Genomic DNA, 20,778 nt, shown 5'->3' with positions numbered 1-20,778 from the left:
TCAAGGGCTTGCCCATCAATTAGAGAATGGCTATACAAATTGTGGTATATGTACATTATGGAATACTATTATTGTACTAGAAATCAGGAGGGATGGGATTTCAGAGAAACCCGGAAAGACTTGCACGAATTGATCCTAAGCAAGATGAACAGAACCAGAAGAACACTGTACACCACAGCAACAACATGGGGTAGGGTGATAATCAACCTTAATGGATTTGCTCATTGCATCAGTCTAATAATCAGGGGCAATTTTAGGCTATCTGTGATGGAGAATGCCATCTGCATCCAGAAAAATAACGATGGAGTTTAAACAATGGCCAGATTATTACCTTGAATTAAAAAAAAAAAGTTCCTATGTACCATATAATTTTGCTGTCTCTAAAATTTTACTTCTTCCTCATGGATATGTTTTTTTTTTCCTCTCAACACATTCAATTTTGATCAATGAATAGCATGAAAATATGGCAAAAATTATCAGATTGTCTTCTGTTGGGAGAAAGGGAAGGAAGGGACGGTGGGGAAAAATTGTAAAATTCAAAACCTTACAAAAATAATAGGTAGAAATTACTATTGTATATAATTAGAAAGCAAATAAAATATTTACATTTTAAAAAATAAATGCAGAAAAAGCTTTGACAAAAATACAGCACCATATCTATTAAATACACTAAAAAGCATAGGAAAAATGGACCTTTTGCTAAAATGATATGTAGTATCTATCGATCCCATCAGCAAGCATTATTTGTAATGAGGATAAACTAAAAACTTTCCCAATAACATCAGGGATGAAGCAAGGATAAACATTATCAACATTATTCAAAATCATAATAGAAATGTTAATTATAGCAATGAGAGAATAAAAGACCTCATTCATTTTCAAACTCCAGATCTTCAAGGATGAAAACAGGATTTTGGAGGGGTGGAGCCAAGATGGCAACAAGAAAGGATCAAGTCTTAGGCGCTCTCTGATAAAACTTCAAAACTAAGGACTCCAACAAAACTTTTGAGAGACAGAACCCCCAGAGGGACCCAGAGAGGCAGTTATCCTACTCAAGGTAACCTGGAAAAGAGCAGAAAGGCTCTGCTCCCTGGGGTGGGAAGGGCGGCCTGCCAGAGGGAAAGAACTTCAGCCTCCTGGAGGCAGCCCCAGGGCACTGGGAACCACAGCTCACAGCAGTGGGGCAGTCTCCTGAGCTACACCCCGGGGAGCACCAGGCAGAAAGTGGAGGAACATCAGGGGAGCTCTGCCAGAGCTAGCATGTGGAGCCCAGCCCTCAGGCTAGTGGTCTTTCAGCAGCCCAGATCTGGAAACAGAAGCAGGCAGAGGCTCCAGGGCATGAGCCCATTGAGCTGAGGAAGGGGAATGGAGAGAGAGAGACTGCAGAGCTCTGTCCTCTGCCCCTGGAACAGGACTCTGGGGCTCTGACCACATTCAGATCCTGATTGCAGTCTAGGCCCCCCCATAGAACAGCAGGGCCCCCCCACCTCAGCCCCGTGGCAGAGGTGGGCACTTATGGTCATTCACAGAACAGGAGGGAGGACAGAGACTCACACACTGAGACCCTTGTTGGAGTGTCCCAAAAGCTCAGGAAGCACCCCAAAACCAGGCCCAGGCTGGGAAAATGAGCAAGCAGAGAAACAAGAGGAAGACCATTGAGAAATATTTTGCATATGAGCCCAAGAAGGATCAAAATACTCAGTCTGAAGATGAGGAAGCACAAGCTCCTGCATCTAAAGACTCTAAGAAAAACAGAAATTGGGATCAGGCTATGACAAAGCTCAAAAAAGACTTTGAGAATCAAATGAGGGAGTTGGAAGAAAAACTGGGAAAAGAAAGGAGAGAGATGCAGGAAAAACATGAAAATGAAGTCAGCAGCTTAGTCAAGGAAATAAATGTTGAAGAAAATAGCATGCTAAAAACCAGCTTAGTTCAAATGGATAAAACAGTTCAAAAAGTTATTGAGGAGAAGAATGGTTTAAAAAGCAAAACTGGCCAGATGGAAAAAGAGATAAGAAAACTCTCTGAGGAGAAGAACAAATCCTTCAGACAAAGAATAGAATTCAGGGTGATTGATGAATTTACCAGAAATCAGGAATCAATACTTCAAAACCAAAAGAATGAAAAATTAGAAGAAAATGTGAAATATCTCATTAAAAAAAACAACTGATATGGAAAACAGACTTAGGAAAGATGATTTAAAAATTATTGGAATACCTGAAAGTCATGATCAGGAAAAGAGCCTTGACATCATTTTCAAAGAATTCCTAAAGGAAAATTGCCCTGATATTCTAGAAGCAGAGGGCAAAATAGAAATGGAGAGAATCCACCAATCCCCCTGAGAAAGAGATCCCAAAAAACCAACACCTAGGAATATTATAGCCAAGTTCCAGAACTCACAAGTCAAAGAGAAAATATTTCAAGCAGCCAGAAGGACACAGTTCAAATATCATGGAGCTGCAGTCAGGATCACAAAGGACTTAGCAGCAACTACATTGGAAGCTCGTAGGGCTTGGAATATAATATACCAGAAGGCAAAAGAGCTTAGAATGCAGCCAAGAATGAACTACCCAGCAAGGCTGAATGTCCTCTTCCAGGGAAAGATAGACTTTCAATGAACCAGGGGAATTTCAAATGTTCTTTTTGGAATGGCCGGAGCTGAACAGAAGGTTTGATCTTCAGATACAGGACTCAGGTGAAGCATGGAGATTGGAGGAGAAGGGGAAAATATGAGAGACTTAATGATGATGAACTGCATGTATTCCTGCATAGAAAAATGACACTGATAAAACTTATATGAACCTTCTCAGTTAATAGAGCAGGTAGAGAGAGCTTTTATAGTTGAAGCACAGGAGAAAGCTGAATTCGAAGATAAAATATGGTGTAAAAATGGAGTCAATAGAAAAAAAGGGAAATGTAATGGGAGAAAGAAAAAGGAGAGGGGGAATAGGCCAAGATATTTCATATAATAAGATTTTTCTTTATTACAATGAGCTATTGCAATGATATGGAAGGGGAGAGGCAAGGGGGAATGAGGGAACCTTTGCTCTCATCAGAGGTGGCCAGGAGAGGAAACAGCATATATACTCAATGGGTTTAAGAAGGAGAGAGGGGGGATCAGGGGGAAGGGGGGGGAATGTGAGTCATGGTGGAAAGGATGGACCGTGGGGGGAGAGTGGTCAGATATAACATATTTTCTTTTTTTATTTTTTGCAAGGAGCTGGGATTGGAAAGCCTTTCCAGGACCATAGGGCCAGGTGGATACTGGGCCTTATGAGTAGTATGGGGGCTCAGGGCCTCTTGGCCCCAGGACCAGGGATCTGTCTGCTGTGCCACTCAGCGACCCTACAGCAGATTCAGAGTGAGAGAGAAAATATAGTACATGGTAGTGGAGAAATAAAAAAGGAGGGAGTTGCGATCAGCAATGGCAACATTGGAAAAATATGGAAGTAAATTTTATGATGGATTTACCATAAAGAATGTGATCTACCCATGACAGAGTTGTTGTTGTTTGAACAAAGACTGAAGCACATTTTTTATTATTATTATTTGGGGGAGGGTGCAGGGCAAATGGGGCTGGGTGGCCTGCCTGGGGCCACATAGCAGGGTGATCTTTGGGTGACTGAGGTCGGATTTGGACTCAGGTGCTCCTGGCTCAAGGGCCAATGCTTTGTCTGCCACCCAGCCACCCCTAATATTATTACTATTTTATTTTATTTTGGGTTTTTTTTTCTTCTTTTTGGTTTTTGCAGGGCAGTGGAGATCCAGTGGCTTGCATGTCACATGGCTGGGTGATTGTTAGGTCTACGGGGCTGGATGTGGGCTTGGATGCTCCTGGCTTCAGGGCTGGTGCTTTGTCCATTGCATCACCTGGCCATACCTACAATTATTAGTATTTCTTTTTAATTTTAATTTTTTTCTCTCCCCCTTACTTTATCACTCAAGCAAGTCTATATTCATGGGGGGAGGGGTATTTCATTTACTCTTAAACAAGAATATTTTATTAATGTAAAAAAACACATTTGTACAAAATGAGAATAAAAAAGAAAGAAAGGAAAATAAAACAGGATTTTGAAAATAGCTAAAAAAATGCATCACTGATCAAAGAACTCTGATCCAAATCACATAGAATTTTATATTCAACTAGCATGACCAAAAATATCTGAAATATTATTTACTCTTAAATCCAATTTAATCTTAGAATCTTCTACACAAGTAAAACCAAGAATACAATTTCAAGGTACAAATTATATGGTGGATTTACCACAGTATATCCATTTATATAGGAAAAGGCTTCTGACAAGCAAATTATCCCCAAAACAAAGTTCGAGGTAATTTCCAAATAGTACACCTAGAATGAACTAATTTATAGCTCCACCAATAGTGTACTAGTGTACTTGCAGCCCTCAAATGCCAGTATTTGCTGTTTTCTTGTCATCTTTGTCAATGAGGTAGAAATTCATAGTTTTAATTTATATTTCTCTAATTAATAATGACATGCAGCCCTGTAAAATGGTTTTTGGACAGCTCAGATTTCCTTCTTTGGAAAATGATGTCTATTCATATCTTCACTATTTTTTCAAGTTTTGAAAAGCTTTTATTTGTAGTTCCCCTAAAGGTAAATTATCAAAAAAACACAAATTTATCCATTACAGAGACATGTTGTAGTAAAGAATTAGTATCTTAATTCCTTCCTTTCCATTTAGTAAACATAATTAAATATTATTATTATGAACATTTAAGAGCAGTTTTCTAGGACCAGATGTATGACTTTTTTAAAAAGACACCCATCTTAAGGATAAAATCTCCCATCACATTCAACTTCAATCAATGTATACCATGGAAACAATGTAAAGACTAGTAGACTGCCTTCCGAGAGGGGTGGGGAGAGGGAAGTAAATTAGGGGGAAAATTATAAAATGCAAAATAAATAAATAAACTTTTAAAAAATAAAATAGAAAAATAAAAAGGCACCCATAATTATGTTCATCCACCATTCTACATATTACTCAACAGGCATTGTGAAGCTTCTCTATAATCACATACTGTAATATAATTAGATACCTCTTTTTTCCAATCAAAAACAATTCAGTCAGATACGATTTCCTTTTTATCCGCTAGAAATATAATAATTTCCAAGTTTTTTTTTTCTAACTGTGGTTAGAACATTCAACATTTAAAAAAAACACTCAACATTTGAGGGAAAAAATACTATCTGAAATACCTAAATTATTATAAGTTGGTGGTCATATACTTCAGTAGGTGAAACTCAAAACAAGATATGTTAAATCATCTCTTCCCTCAAGTGGATAAATTAGAAAAAGAGATGATTTGTCTATTAGGTCAGTTAAAGAATTACTCCCACAAAGCTCCTAGGTATCCCCTTTCCCAAATACCAACAATACTGGTTGGTTGATAATAAATACTAAAACAGATCTCACAAAATAAATACTAAACAATACCATCCCAGAGATAGCCAGCAGAGTACTCAATGACCCAAGGGAAATGCTGGTAAAGGCACAAGGGATGGGAATCATGGGTGACTTTTACCACCATTGACATTTAAATTCATTAGTATAGTTGACCAAAGATTCCTGACTTTCCACACTCCAAGATGTTCAAATCAATTTTTGAAGTAAGACATAATTGGCAAGCTGATCTTCAAGGGAGCCTGAGATCAACCCCAGCATGGTCTTGCTCAAGTAAGCTATGGCTGATGGCGGTACTATAGTTATTTCTTGCCTGAAGGGAGCTTTTTGGTGAAAATGCCTTTAGGAAACAGTTACTTAGGACCCTCTTCAGAAATATAAGAACCATGCACTATATCCACATTTCCAGTCAACAGGAGTAGCAACCTTCTTGCACAGTGAAATGAAGGAAATCAACCATTTTGAGTATCTCATCAAAGTCCCTGCCAGTAGTTGTTGAGTATATGTTAGACAGCTTCGATTCCTTAATGGAATCAAAAATCAATATCACATGAGTACTGACATACCCTGCCCTTTCCATTCATCTAGGTTTAATATGCCCAGTATGCACTGATATCCTTACTCCAGACAAGATGGTCTTGGACAGAGTCAAGAGAAAGGGCAATCATCTTAACATTCCACTTAGCAAATTCTAAGGCCAACTTTGCAGCAAGGACCAATTCTGTTGTATACACTGGAATAAAGTCCCTAAGGGTGGGATGACAGAATGCCCCATCAGTCTCTGAGAAATTCATAATTCAATATATGGGTCGTAAATGTCATAAATGACTTTTACATTATTGTAAATGACTTTTAGAAAGTCAGAGAAATAAATGTAGTCAGTCATGGTGTCTACATTGAATTCAGGGCCCTCATCTCTGAGTAGCAGACTTCTGAGCATAGTTGCAGTGGTGAGGAATAAGAGAACTGAGAGGGATAAAGAAGCTGTAGCCAACCTGGTTGCTCATTTGTCCAAAGCCCTTTCACTATTTATAAACTAGAGAATGTTTCTTATTTTTATAAATGTGATACTTGGATATGAAGCTTTTATGAGAGAAACTTGCTGCAAAGATGTCTTTATTATTACTTATTTCCTTTCTAATATTTACTATATTAAATGTTTATGTAAGCACATTAATTTTACATAATCAAAATTGTTCATTTAATCTTATATGATTGTCTCCATTGCTTATTTACATATAAATTTTTCCTCATCGTAGATATGAAAAGCAATTTTCTTCCTTCATCATGTTATATCTATGTCATTTGAAGTCAGTCGATTACTAACACATATTAAGTACTTTGTGCCACACACTGGGCAGACAAGGAAAGCTTAAAGTTTTGCTTCTTAAGGAGGTTACAGTCTAATGGAATAGACAACATGCAAACTATATGCAAATAAGGTATATAAAGATATGAGAAAAAGCATACTAAATATTTTTAAAAGGATAATTAATTCTGACATTTATTCCAAATAATTTGTTGCTATGCTATGGTATTGTTCTGAATTAAAATTTAAACACTGACTACACTACCAAAGAGGAATAGTGAAAATACACTGCATCATCTTGTTACTAAAATGTTTTAGAAAATTTAAAAAATAAATAAAAATACCTGAAGTACTTAGTAGTGTAGAATTACTACAGATTACTGTTTGGAGGGAATGAGTGGGAAGTATTTTTTTCTAAATTGCACTATTGAAAGTGGATACTTTAGTATTTTAGTTTTAGTATTAGTGTTTGGTACTAATATTTTACATTATTGTGCTGTTAAGACCCATATCCCAAATTATGAACAAGAGGTTCTAACCTGAGCTTTTACCAGGGCAAGATAAGTGGGACACTGCCCAAGTGGAAAATTTAAAAAGCATCAAATTGGTTAGGCATAAAATTAGATATTTCAATGAAGAATCATGATCTGAATAGGGAAGGCACATAGTATTCTGGGATTCTCTGTAATGCTGTTTATTCACTATTGCTGCTCAACCAGGTTCTGGGGAATTCTGAGTTATAAATTTCCTCTAACAGCAAAGTGGTACAGAGGACAAAGTGCTGCATCTAGAGTTACGAAAACCTGAGGTTGAGAAGTGTTGGACTGGCCCCAGAATTCTCTAATTCACACACAGAGAAAATAGCAATTATTAATAACAGGTAGCATTAAACATCATTTTAAAATTTGAAAGGGCTTTACAAACACCTTATTTTATCCTCCTAACTTTGGAAGTAGATGCTCCTTTTACTCTTATTATACAGATTAAAAAAAAAATGGGCACAGAAAGGTTAAGTGATTTGCTCAGGGTCACAAAGCTTGTTAAATGTCTAAGCCACATCTGAACTCAAGTTAAATCCAATACCAAATGCTTTACTGACTCTGCTGCCTCACTCCCTAATTTAATTAGTTTATGAAAAAAAGCTCTCATCCTATGTCCCTCTTACACAGTCAAACTCTCAGAAAAACAAAGTAACTTTTTCCCTCTCATTTATCTCCTAAAAATCTGGCATAGTCTCAGGAATATAGTCATCCCTAGACCTTCCCAGGTTTCAACTTCACAATTTTGGTTACTAAAGGGCTGGGCATTTATAATTAAATGACATTCTTTGAAGATTTGAAGCATACTGCTAAAATTTACAAACATATATATATGTACAGAAAACTAAACAAAATACTATCATAAGTGCATATTGTATATTATTGAGTGGAATATTTCCAATAAAACCTTCTTAGGGTTAATATTCCTAGTGATGTCCTGTCAAGGTTAAGATATATTAAGAAAACAAAACAATTATTTTTAGATTATTATTAGAAGAAAGATCTTGCATTCCAAATGAGACTTGTAATGCCACCTGTTTTTTTGATAAGCTATTTCTACTAACTGGGAAGACTGTTCCTAGACCTTGCATTCTGAGACAAGTTACATTATTTCAATAAGATAGTTATAATCCTGAAGTTTATCCTCACCATCTGGATGGTTAGGTAACACTTTATTAAACCTTTTCATTCTTTTCTTTTTGCTAGTACAGAGAGGGAGGATAGGGAGGAGGAGGGGATTGAGTTAGGTCATATTGTCTTGCTTGACTGTCAATTCGGGGCCACTCCTTGATCTTCACTCTTTGTGTGACTTGGAGTCACAGGAAATCCTGAAACCCAGTTGCTTTAGCTAAACTGGCAGCTGCATACTAAGTGAATAATAATCTCTCCTGTCAAAGCTCAACTTTTTTATGAGGGCAGTATGTTGTTTTACTTGTTTTGTGTATTAAATTAATATGATCAGAATTATAAAAAATAAAGATTTGGAGTAGTACCTATAGTTACTTGAAGTTTTTCATATTCCTGGGCATGTTTCCCTCCTCTCACCGAATATCAAGGGTCAACTATTTATCACTTCATAAATAGCCTTCATGAATTTTGATTTCAAACAAACTGACTAACTAATCATTGCCTATGATCTAGGCACTACCATTTCTACACTCCCACTTTACCTTTAGCTCTTTGACTCCTTGAATCTTCCCAAGGCCTACCTCATATCTTTCCATATGCTAACAGTTAACTAGGACCATAAGGAAAGTTATTCCATAGTAGATAGCACATAGAGTGGATCTTGGAAATGCCTCCTACTATGGGGCACACATGTCCCCTGGAAGTACACATGTGTATATACAGACACATATGTATGTGTACAGTCATAAATACATGTGACTATGTCACACTAAACAGAATTAACTATTTTATACATCATATCCTATCAGTATAAGGTAACTTCCTTAAGAATGAATACATTTGTTTGGTTCATTTTATCCATAGCAGCTATTTCGGTGACCTCAGTTCAGTAGATTGGTATCTTGCCTTCTCTTCACCCCGCACTACTCTCTCTCAACCTCCACCCCACTGCCCAGGTCAGCCTACCGCGCTCCCATGCTCCCCCACAGCCCCAACACCTTGCAGACCTTCCTCCATCAGCTTCTCCAAGTGGCCAGGTATGGGAGGCCCCAGAGCCTCAGGCTCTTTCAGGATCACCAAGGTCTGCCAGTGCCAGAGGAAGCCCAAGCAAGAAGCCCAAGTGCAGGCTTCTGGTGTGGGAACCCCTGAGAGGCCCCCAAACAGCTGCACCCACTCAGGAGAGAAAGCCAGAGGGCCATTTTGCAGGGGCATGCATTTGTCTTCTTCCCCAGTCCCACTTTATTTTTAGTTTGGGGGGGGTGAACATTATGTATGTAGTACATTAATATATCAAATTAAGTTGATCTATTACTTGATCTTCTTGTACTACTTTTTCTTCCCTTTTTTATTCTGTAATAAAGGATGACTGAAGAGTGGAGTATGGAGAGATTGGCAATAAGAGATAATAAGAGGCTGAATGGCAGAGTGACAACCTAGTCTTGAAGCCAAGGAGACCTGGGTTCAAATTGTACTTCTGGCATACATTACTAGTAAGAATCTAAGTTGTAAAAGTGACCTGCATTGACAAATAATGTTTGATTTTTTTATAGAGGATTTCCTCCATGAAATCATAGGTCCCATGCCCAGAGGCCATCTAGTCTGAACAACTTGTTTTAAAGAGAAGGAAACTGAGGTCTTAAGAAGACTTGTTCAAAGTGAAAAAGGTAAGTCAGAAGTTCAAGTCATATGACTACAGAAGACATCCACAAATAAGCGTATTAAACATATAAAGATTCACTCAGAGATATATATGGGTGTATATATATATATATATATATATATATATATATGTGTGTGTGTGTGTGTGTTTGTGTGTGTGTGTGTATGTATAAAACAATATTAGCTGTCTCCACTGTCTAGAACACCAAGAACTTTAAGATAATACTCCATTGAACTGGTAACTAAGATAGTTTATTACAAACCCTTAACTTGCTCACCTCCCACCATGAGTAGTAAAGTTGCTCCAATAGATTCAGAAGTTCAGAATTTCTACCATTCACTTCTCCAACTGAAAAGAAAGTTGTTTGGACTGAGAGAGTAGCATGACAGCCATCTATGCAGCAATTTAAATATTCTCAAAGAACTGAGGACCAGAGAAAATTGGGATATATTAAGGCAAGTTTGCATGTGTGTTTAGGTGTGTGGCTGAGCAGTGTTTCACTAAGCCTAAAGAAAAGAACACAGAATCTATCTGCTGACACTTCTATTTTCACAGAAGTCATTAAGGCTGGGGAAACACGATTTGCCCAGAGTAGGGGTACATTGAGACTACATTAAATTCCAGTTACCAGGGAAACTACAATCAATGGGGCAGAAAGTCATAAAATAAAGAATAGTGGGGGGTGGAAATGGGGGAAGAGTAGGTTAAAATTAAGAACTCAGGAAGAACAACACTCAGTTAAAGGTTTTGAGTAAATGCTGATAAACCAACAGGGAAGATACTAATAACAGTAGGGAATATTACCTCCAAATCATCTGAAAGAGTTCAAGCATCTAGAATAAATATTGCAAAAGAAAGGAAAATTAATTACTACCTGATAAAGAACTCTCAGGGAACTCTCAAGCTAACATGATACCAGGATATTCCCAAATGGTTTAAAGGGGAAAAAATTATTACAAAAGCAGAATTTATGTCTTCTATAATGGAAAAAAATTTAAAAATAATAGAAAAACTTGAATATATGGTAACAAGTCTCATTAAAGAAGCAATAATAAAGAAACTAACTGGGAATGCAAATATTCAGAACTAAAGGTCAATACAGAAGAGATAAAATAGCAATAACATTAAAATAAAACATAATATCCAAATAAGTAAAACTTATTGATCTCTCAATCAGGATATATGGAGACAACTTAAGGATAAGGTCTCCTCGGAAGACTACAAGTCAAAAAACTTGTATACTATAATGTAATAAATAATATAAAGAAAACTACCAAGACTGTATGAGCACAGAAAACAGTACCAAATTAAAGAATCCATCGATCACTTACAGAAAAGCAAAACAAAACAAAACCCTTAAGCTGCAAATTTTAAGACACATACAAGTTAATTATTCTAATGACAAACAATAAATTCTACAAATCCAGAAGACCTTCAAATATAAAAGAAAAAATTAAAATAACATAAAACTATTCTGCACTCACCAGAAACTGAGAGAAGGAATATAATAATATGTTCCGAAAAGCAAAGAATTTCAAGATATTAATGGAAAAAGATGGACATTCAATAAAAAAATGAGCACCAAAAGAAAATGTAAACAGCAAAAGAAGCTCCCATGGGAAAATTTGCACATGATACTAGACCATCCTGCACTATGCTCTCTTTCTTCTGTTTCTGTACAATACCTGACCTGGACTGGAGAGTGGTCCAGAGATACATGATGCTACTTTGTCCTGCTGCAAACCAGGATGACTAGCCTCTTGTGAGTAAATTCCCCCAATTAAAGTAATTAACTCAAATAAAAACCCTATTAATTACCAAACTGGTATAAGTCCCTCTTTTTTCTTATCTCAGTATTCTCTCAGAGGGTATGCCACTCTACCATTGGCATAATTAAGACAGAACAGATGTGCCCCCTTACAAGAGACCTTTGAGAGACATCTTTCCAAAGCTGCACAAGAACTCAAACAGAAGGCAAAAAAGAAGGGATAGTAAATAAACAGGCCTGAAAATCCTGGACCAAACTTCACAACACTTGGGAAATAGATGAACCAAAAGTTTTCTAGGACTGAATTGTAGAAGAGAAGGGAACAAGAAAAGGGAAAGGGGAGAAGGATGATGAAGACTTTGTGAAATACCCTAATCCAGTCAAGGATTAACAATGAGGGGTAAATGTAAAAAGGAGTAAAAAGAATTCCCATAGTCTCTCAGGAAAAAGAGAGCCTGAAAAAGAATAAGTAAAGAGGTAAAAGAAGGGGCTAAAATTAGGGAAGAAATCTTGTTTCAGTGGTAGAAGTGAAAAACCTCTGATGAAATCTCCCACGAGCAAAAAAGTTATTCTATAAAGGGAGATGGGAACCTCAGAAGGGGCATATAATCTGCATGAATAGGGTAAATTAGGGTTCATGGGAGCCAAATGTTCAAGAAGTCATAGACAGACAGAATAGGACACACAGAGATAGAACAAGACACAAATAAGGCAGACAGAAGAACAAATGAAGGGGGAAGGTGCAACCAATGACCAAGGGACATAGGAAAATTCCTGCAAAGTAGTATTTCTAAAAGTGAGGGATAAAATGAACAGGTAAAAAGACAATCAATGCTGAAGATTTGCAAGTTTAACTTTCTTGACTTCCTGCATTCATATGATTTTAATAGTAGCCTTATTTTTACATTCTTGTTGGCAACAACACACATTTGAGGTTATGCACAAAATAGAGGAAAAAAAATTTAGTTGAGTTGTACTCATCTTTGTGGAGTAGCTGGTATCCTGCTAGATGCTTCACTTGTTTTATTAATCCTATCATTATATGAAATTAGTTTTAAAATTCAAGCTTTTTGATGTAATTATGCAGAAGATTTTTGGGCTATAAGTCCAAGTGAGTGATGCATCTTAGAGATAAAATAAAGGTGTTAGATAAACTTCATGCCAGACTGGCAAATACTGCTATCAGTCTCGAATTTGGCAGAGCTCAGACCAACCAGAGTCAAAAGGAAAGATAGAGATGGTAGTTAGTCCCTTTCCCTTTCTTACCTCATGGTTTTTCTGACATCACTTCCCTACCCCTCTCCATCCTATCCCCTGCATTGTATGGGGTACAGGGGAACTTAACTCCTTTATTTCAGTCTATGAACATTTGTGATTACTACTCTTGCACATTTTTCAGGAAGAGTAAACCCCAAAATGTTGAAGATTGATTATATTTAGAATAGGAAGTCTAAAACATGTATCTTAGAAATATTAATTCAAAGGGATGCAGAAATTAAAGAAGGAAAAAATCATTATAAGGGATCTAAATCAAATAATAAAAGCCTAGAATAGACAGAAAAGGAAGATCAATAATGAAAATAAAATGGTTTTTTATGAAGTACAGATTTCCTGGAAACTCCTTTCTACCCAAAACTCCAAAAGTCATAAAATTATGACTCTAGTCAAAATTTAGAGGGGCAGAATCCACAGAAAGACTGAGTAATACATTTTGCCAGTCCAAGATAACTTAGAAGTTCGGGGAAAGATGTGTTTCATAAGGATCTGAAGTTTGAAAAAAGTCCAGGCCACAGTGCAGCCCAGTCCAGCCCAGTCCTGGGAACAGCTTGAAGGGAAAGTAAGAGAACTCTACTACACCAGAATGAGTGTGGAGTGAAGAGAACAGGCCACAGAACCTGCAGCAAGAATTGGGGGAAACAAGCCTGCACCTCTAGAGCACAGTTCACAGATGGTAAGGGGGCCAGGAGAGACTGCAGAAATCTCTCTGCTTTCCCTGAGGCAAGACTGTTTGACCACACTCAGATCCTGGTTGCAGTTTGGCCTTCCATACTAACTGAACAGGGACCCTCCTCACAACTCCAGGGCAGAGGGGAACACCTATGGTCATCTACATATCAAAGCACAGGCTAGAGAGCATAAGACCTTGGAGGAGTAAAAGTCCCAGTGGGGTGTCCCCCACAAAACCCCAAAGCCTTGGAAGTGCTGTAAATTAGTCTTGGGCTGAGGAACTGAGTAAACCACAGAAAAAGAATAATCTGACTATGTAAAATTACTTTGGTCCCATGGAAGATCAAAATACATACTCAGATGATGACAAAATCGAAATTTCTGAATCCAAAACCTCCAAGAGAAATAGAAAATGGACTCAAGACTATGGATGAGTTCAAAAAAGGCTTTGAAAAGCAATTAAGGAAAGTGGAGGAAAAATTGGGAGGAGAAATGAAAGCAATGCAGAGAAATCATGAAAATCAAGTCAGTAGCTTGGTGAAAGAAATACAAAAAAATACTGAAGAAAATAATATGTTAAAAACTAGTTTAGACCAAATGGAAAAAGCAACACAAAAGGCAAATGAGGAGAAGAATGCCTTAAAAAAGCAGAATTGGCCAGCTGGAAAAGTAGATTAAAAAAACTCTCTTTGAAGAAAATAGCTCCTTCAATGCAGAATGGAACTAAAGAAAGCTTATGACTTTGAGACAAATCAAGAAGAAATAAAATTCTTCCCAAAAAGCCAAAAATTAGAAGAAAATGTGAAATATCTCATTGGAAAAACAACCAACCGCGAAAACAGATCCAGGAGAAATAATTTAAAAATTAATGGGTTACCTGAAAGTCATGAACAGGAAAAGAGCCTAGACTTTATTTTTCAAGAACTAATACAACAAAATTGCCCTGTGATCCTAGAAGCCGAGGGTAAAATAGAAATTGAGGGAATTCACTGGACACTGAAAGAGATCACAAAAGAAAAACTTCCAGGAACATTATAGCCAAATTCCAAAACTCCCAAGTCAAAGAGAAAATACTATAAGCTGCCAAAAACAAACAATTCAACTACAGTGGCTCCATAGTCAGGATTACACAGGATCTGGCAGCATCTACATTAAGGGTTCATAGGGACTGGAATATGATATACCAGAAGGCAAAAGATCTTGGTTTATAACCAAGAATCAACTGCCTTGAACATCATCTTTCAAGAGAAAAGATGAACTTTCAGTGAAACAGGGAACTTTCAAACTTTCCTACTGAAACAACCAGAGCTGAATAGAAAGTTTAATCTTCAAGTACAGGACTCTGGTGAACTATAGAGGGGGTGGATGAGAAGGACTAACTATGAGGAACTTAATGATACTGAACTGTTTGTATTCCTGCATGGGAAGAAGATATTGATAACTCATATGAACTTTCTTATTTATAAGAGCTGTGAGGAGAATATATAGACAGGGCACATGAAGGAGTGGAATATAATGGCATAATATAGTAAAAAGATAGAGCCAATGGGTGATAAAGGGAAGTACTGGGAGGAAAAGAAAGGAAAGGATGAAGGAGATAAGATATTTCACATAAAAGTCAAGAAAAAGCTTTATCAATAGAGTGGAATGGAAGAAGGCAAGGGGGAATGAGTGAGCCTTCATTCTCATCAGAAATGGCTCAGAGAGGAAATAACATACACACATAATAGGGTGAGGAAATCTATCTTACCCTAGAGAAAAACAAGAAGGGAATGGGAGAAGGGGGGAGGGGGAGAAAGGGGGTGATAGAAGAGAGGGAAGATTTGGGGAGAGGGTATTCAGATACAACACATATTTGGACAGGAACAGGCTGAAAGGAGAGAGGGAATAGAATAAATGAGAATGGGGAGGAATAGAGTGGAGGGAAATACAGCTAGTAATAGCAACTATGGGAAATAATAATGAAGCAACTTCTCTTAGGACTTAGGATAAAGAAGGCAACTCACCCCAGATACAGAGCCATTGGAATCTGAACACAGAGTGAAGCATATTTTTTTCTCTTTCTTACTATTCTTGAGGTTTTTCATCTTCTTGGTGGGGGGGAGGGGTATGGTTACTCTTATAACAAAATTATTGTAATAATATGGAATAAAATAAATGAATATAAAAGGAAAATAATCTCATTTCTGAAATAGAGAACTGCATCAAATTTATGACATTACAAGTCATTCCCCAAATGCTAAATGGGAAAGTTAAGAAATTAATGCCATATATAATCATATGAAAAATGCTCCAACTCAATCTGATTAGAGAAATGCAAATTAAAAGAACAATGAGGAATCACTTCACACCTATCAGACTGGCCAAGATAAGAAAAAAGGAAAATAATCAATGTTGGAGAGGTTATAGGAGGATTGGGACATTGAGGCTTTGATGGTGTAGTTGTGAACAGATTCAACCATTTTGGAGATCAATATGGAACCATTACCAAAGAGCAATAATAATTCATTCCCTTTGACCTGCTTATATCCAGAAGAAATCACAAAAAAGGGGAAAAGTCCTACATGTTCCAAAATATTCTTTGCATTTCTTGTTGTAATGGCAAAGAATTGGAAATTGAATGATGATCATAAATTGGGGAATGTCTAAACAAGTTATGGTACATGAATGCTATGGAATATCATTATTCTATAAGAACCCATAAATTGTCAGACTCAAGAGAAACATAGAATGCCTTAAAGAATCTGATGCTGAGCAAAGGGAGCCGAACCTAGAGAACAATGTGCACCTTAACAACAACACTCTGACATCATCAAACTTGATGGAAGCAGCTCCTCTCAGCAATTCAGAGAGCTAGATAAACCCCATCCAGAAGAAGAAAAACAAAACAAAACAAAATAACAAAAAAACCCTTCCAAATCTGAAGAATACTTTATTTATAAAAATTCACTCTTACGTATCTCTTTCCCTTAATCCCATTTCCTCTTACCAAAAATGACTAATCTGTAAACATGTGTATCAAAAATAAGTATGTACAATGATAACCTGACTGTTTGCTACTGAGGGGAGGGGGTCAGAACAGAGGGTGGAAGGAATTTTGTAACACAAAAATATACATGTGCATATGGATTGATAAATTAATTAATAAGTAAGTCAATTAATAAATAAAAATGGTTTTCAATGCAAAAAAAGAAAGTACAGAAGGAAAAATATTTAAACTAATATTTAAAACAAGTGGAGGAGGAAGAGAGAAAGGAAAATTTTACTTTACTATTTAACTGAAAGGCAAAAAAAACTGAAGAATCACAGAATTAGATTAAAAAAAAGCAAAGTATTATTCCAAAACTAAGGAAAAAGCTAATAAAATAGAAGAATGTTAGTTTAAGAGTGAGATAAAACCAACTGGTGGAAATAAGGTATTCTTAAAGTCATTATCAAGACTAAAGAAGAAATAGAGAACATTATAAATTACAAAATGGATGATTTTGACTATTTTAAATTTAAAAAGTTTTTGCATAAATAAAACCAATACAACCAAGATTAGAAGGAATGTAAAAAACTGGAAAACAATTCTCACAGCTAGTATTTCTGATAAAGGACTCATTTCTAAAATATATAGAGAATGGAATCAAATTTAGAGGATTACAATTCATTCCCCAATTGATATATGGTCAAAGGCTATGAACAGGCAGTTTTCAAATGAAGAAATGAAAACTGCTTAAAGTGATAAGAAAAAATGTTTCAAATAACTCTTGATTAGAGAAATGCAAAATAAAACAACTCTGCAGTACCATCTCACGCCTATCAGATTGGTTAAGATGGGGAAAAAAAGGAAAATGATAAAGGGTGGAGAGTATGTGGGAAAATTTGGACATTAATGCAATTAGGTGGAGTTGTGAAGTGATCGAGTCATTCTGGAGACTATTTTGGAAATATGTCTAAAGAGCAATAAAACATTTCATATCAATACTAGGTCTATATTCCAAGAAATTATTAAAAACTGCAAAGGTCTTACATGTTCAAAAATATGCATAGCAGCTCTTTTTGTAGTCGCAAAGAATGGAAAATTGTGGGGATGCTGAACAAGCTATGGTATAAGAATGTTATGTTACAGATTGTTTGGACATTGTCCAAACCATGAGCAGTTGGACTTTAGGGAAGCATGGAAAGACTTGCATGAACTGATACTACTGAGTGAAGTGAGCAGAATCAAGAAAATATTGAACACAATAACAACATTATTGTGAGATGATTAGTTATAATAGATGCAGCTCTTCTCAGTATTTTAGAGATCAAGGCCAATCCTGAGAGATCTCCACATTCAGAGAAAAAAACTATGGAGTCTGAGCAAACTATGTTCACTTTTTTAAATTTCTTTTTATATTTTTCCTTTCTTTATCATACTTTTTTTCTTTCCTCTTGGATCTCATTCCTAATTTACAACATGACTAATATAGAAATATATTAAACACTATTATACATGTACAACTTTTACCAAACTGTTCACAACCTTGGAGGGAGGGAAGGGAGGATGATAGACAAATGTGGACTTCATAAATTTTTAAATAGTTGAATGTTGAAAAACTATTTTTGCATGTAATTGGAAAAATAAAATAAAAATTTCATTTGGGGAAAAAACTGGAAGATAGTATGGCAGAAATTTGGCATAAAACAACATCTCGCACCTTAAACTAAGATAAGGTTGAAATGGTGCAGGATTTAGACATAAAAGGTGATATTATAAGCCAATTAGGAGAACAGGCTAAATTTATCTGTCAGATATATGGAAAGGGGAGCAGTTTATGATTAAGAAGAGACAGAGAATATTACAAAATACAAAATGGATAATTTTGATTGCATGAAATTGAAAAGGTTTTACACAAATAAAAGCAATGAAGCAAATTAAAAAGAATGCAATAAATTGGGAGACAATTTTTTTCTAGTTAGTGTTTCTGATAAAGGACTCATTTCTGAAGTATATAAAGGATGGAATCTAATTTATAAGATTACAAGTCATTCCTCAATTGATAAATGGTCAAAGGATATGAAAAGGTAATTCTCAGATAAAGAAATTAAAGCTATTCATAGTCATATTGAAAAAATGATCCAAATCATTTTTGATTAAAGAAATGCACATTATAACAACTCTGAGGTATCACCTCACACCTGTAAGATTGGTCAATATGAAAAAAAAAAAGGAAATGATCAAGGTTGGAGAGGTTTTTGCACTGGTGATGGAGTTACGAATTGATCCAATCATTCTAGAAAGCAATTTGGAGCTATGCCCAAAAGGCAATGAAACTGTGTATACCCTTTAATCCAGCATTACTATTATAGGTCTGTATCTCAAAGAGATCACCAAAAAGGGTAAAAATCCCACATATACAAAAATTTTATAGCAGTTCTTTTTGTAAAGGCAAAGAATTGGAAATTGTGGGGATGCCCATCAGTTGAAGAATGGCTAAACAATTGTGGTATACAAATATTCTGAATATTCTGTTACTTGGGAGTCTATCTACCAAGGCAGATTCAGACATCTTATGAAAAAACTATAAAACACTTTTCACACGTAAAAAAATCAGATCTAAATGACTTGGGAAATATCAACTGTTCATGGCTAGGCCAAGGAATATAATAAAAATGACAATTCTACCTAAATTAAATTACTTATTTAGGGCCATACCAATGAAATTTCCAAAAAAATTACCTCAGTGAGCTAGAAAAATAGTAATTAAATTCATATGGAGAAAAAAAAAGGTCAAGAATATAGAGGGAATTAATGAAAAAATGGAAAAGAAGGCAGCCATGTTATGCCAGATCTAAAATTATATTATAAAGCATCAATTATCAAAACTGTCTGGTACTGGCTAAGAAACACAGTGGCGGATCAGTGGAATAGATTAGGTGCAAAAGAGACAACATTAAACCGAAAGATTCCAGCTTCTAGCATAAGAACTTACTCTTCAATAAAAACTGCTGGAAAAACTGGAAGACAATATGGCAAAAACTAAGGAATAGACTAACACCTCACACCCCTATAACAAGATAAGCCCAAAATGGGTGCAGGATTTAGACATAAAAGATAATATTATAAGCTACTTAGGAGAACAAAGAATAGCTTACCTGTCTTACTATTTTCAATTTTTAAAATTTGTTTTTATGTATTATGATTTTTTCTTTTTGTTTGATTCTTCTTTCACTATTATTAATTGTGATTAATTATAATAATTAATTCACAATGATTAATATGATATATATTTGACAAAGTTATATATGTATAATCTACATTATATTGATTTCTGTAAGGGGAAGGAAGAATATAAGAAAATGTGAAACTTAAAACCTTACCAAAAATTGATTGTTGAAAAGTATCTTTGCATGTAATTAGAAAAAATAAATAAATGATATATTAAGAAAGAAAGAAAAATTAACTGCTTTCTTTATTATCCTAGATATATATATACTACTGCTTTTGACATAAAACTACTTTGCTTTATGTCATAATATAATAAAAAATGGATAACCAGTTTGTTTTTAACTGTTTCTATCCCTTTTTGATTGAAAATATGTCTTACCCACAGCTGAGAAATATATAATCTTTTTCTTCTTCTGATTTTTTAAAGTATACTCTTTAATTGATAAAAATTTAATGTACCCATTTAGAATTAATTATGGAAAATGGTAAATACTGAAAAAAAACTGACTTTCTGCCAAAGTGCTTCCCTGTTTGCATCCAGTACGAAGATATTGAAGTTCATCAAACACTGGATTATATACATCAGTTGTTAACAATTTTTCCTTACCTAGCTGATTCTACTGACTTACCTCTCCATTTTTAATCACTTTAGATAGTACTGATGATTTAAAATGTATACATTTATATATATATATATATAAAATATTATATATAGAGAGAGATGTAGCTTGAGATCTGAAGTACTGTTCCCCTTTAAGCTATTTTCATTATTTCCTTTGATAGTGCAGATTTTTTTTATTAT

The 20,778-nt window shown here is 35.6% G+C and overlaps 1 long non-coding RNA gene and 1 pseudogene across 1 annotated transcript in view; both read right to left on the bottom strand.

Moving 5' to 3' along the window:
• Positions 1-20,778, bottom strand: part of LOC141520094 (uncharacterized) — a 147,913-nt gene that overhangs the window by 101,711 nt on the left and 25,424 nt on the right. The window lies entirely within an intron of this gene.
• On the bottom strand, positions 5,732-6,251 carry LOC141520477 (peroxiredoxin-6 pseudogene; annotated as a pseudogene).

Source organism: Macrotis lagotis, chromosome 4, assembly GCF_037893015.1.
Source record: "Macrotis lagotis isolate mMagLag1 chromosome 4, bilby.v1.9.chrom.fasta, whole genome shotgun sequence".
NCBI classification, from domain to species: Eukaryota; Metazoa; Chordata; class Mammalia; order Peramelemorphia; family Peramelidae; genus Macrotis; species Macrotis lagotis.
The sequence above is the reverse complement of the archived record's forward strand: the minus strand, read 5'-3'. Positions and strand labels throughout refer to the sequence as shown.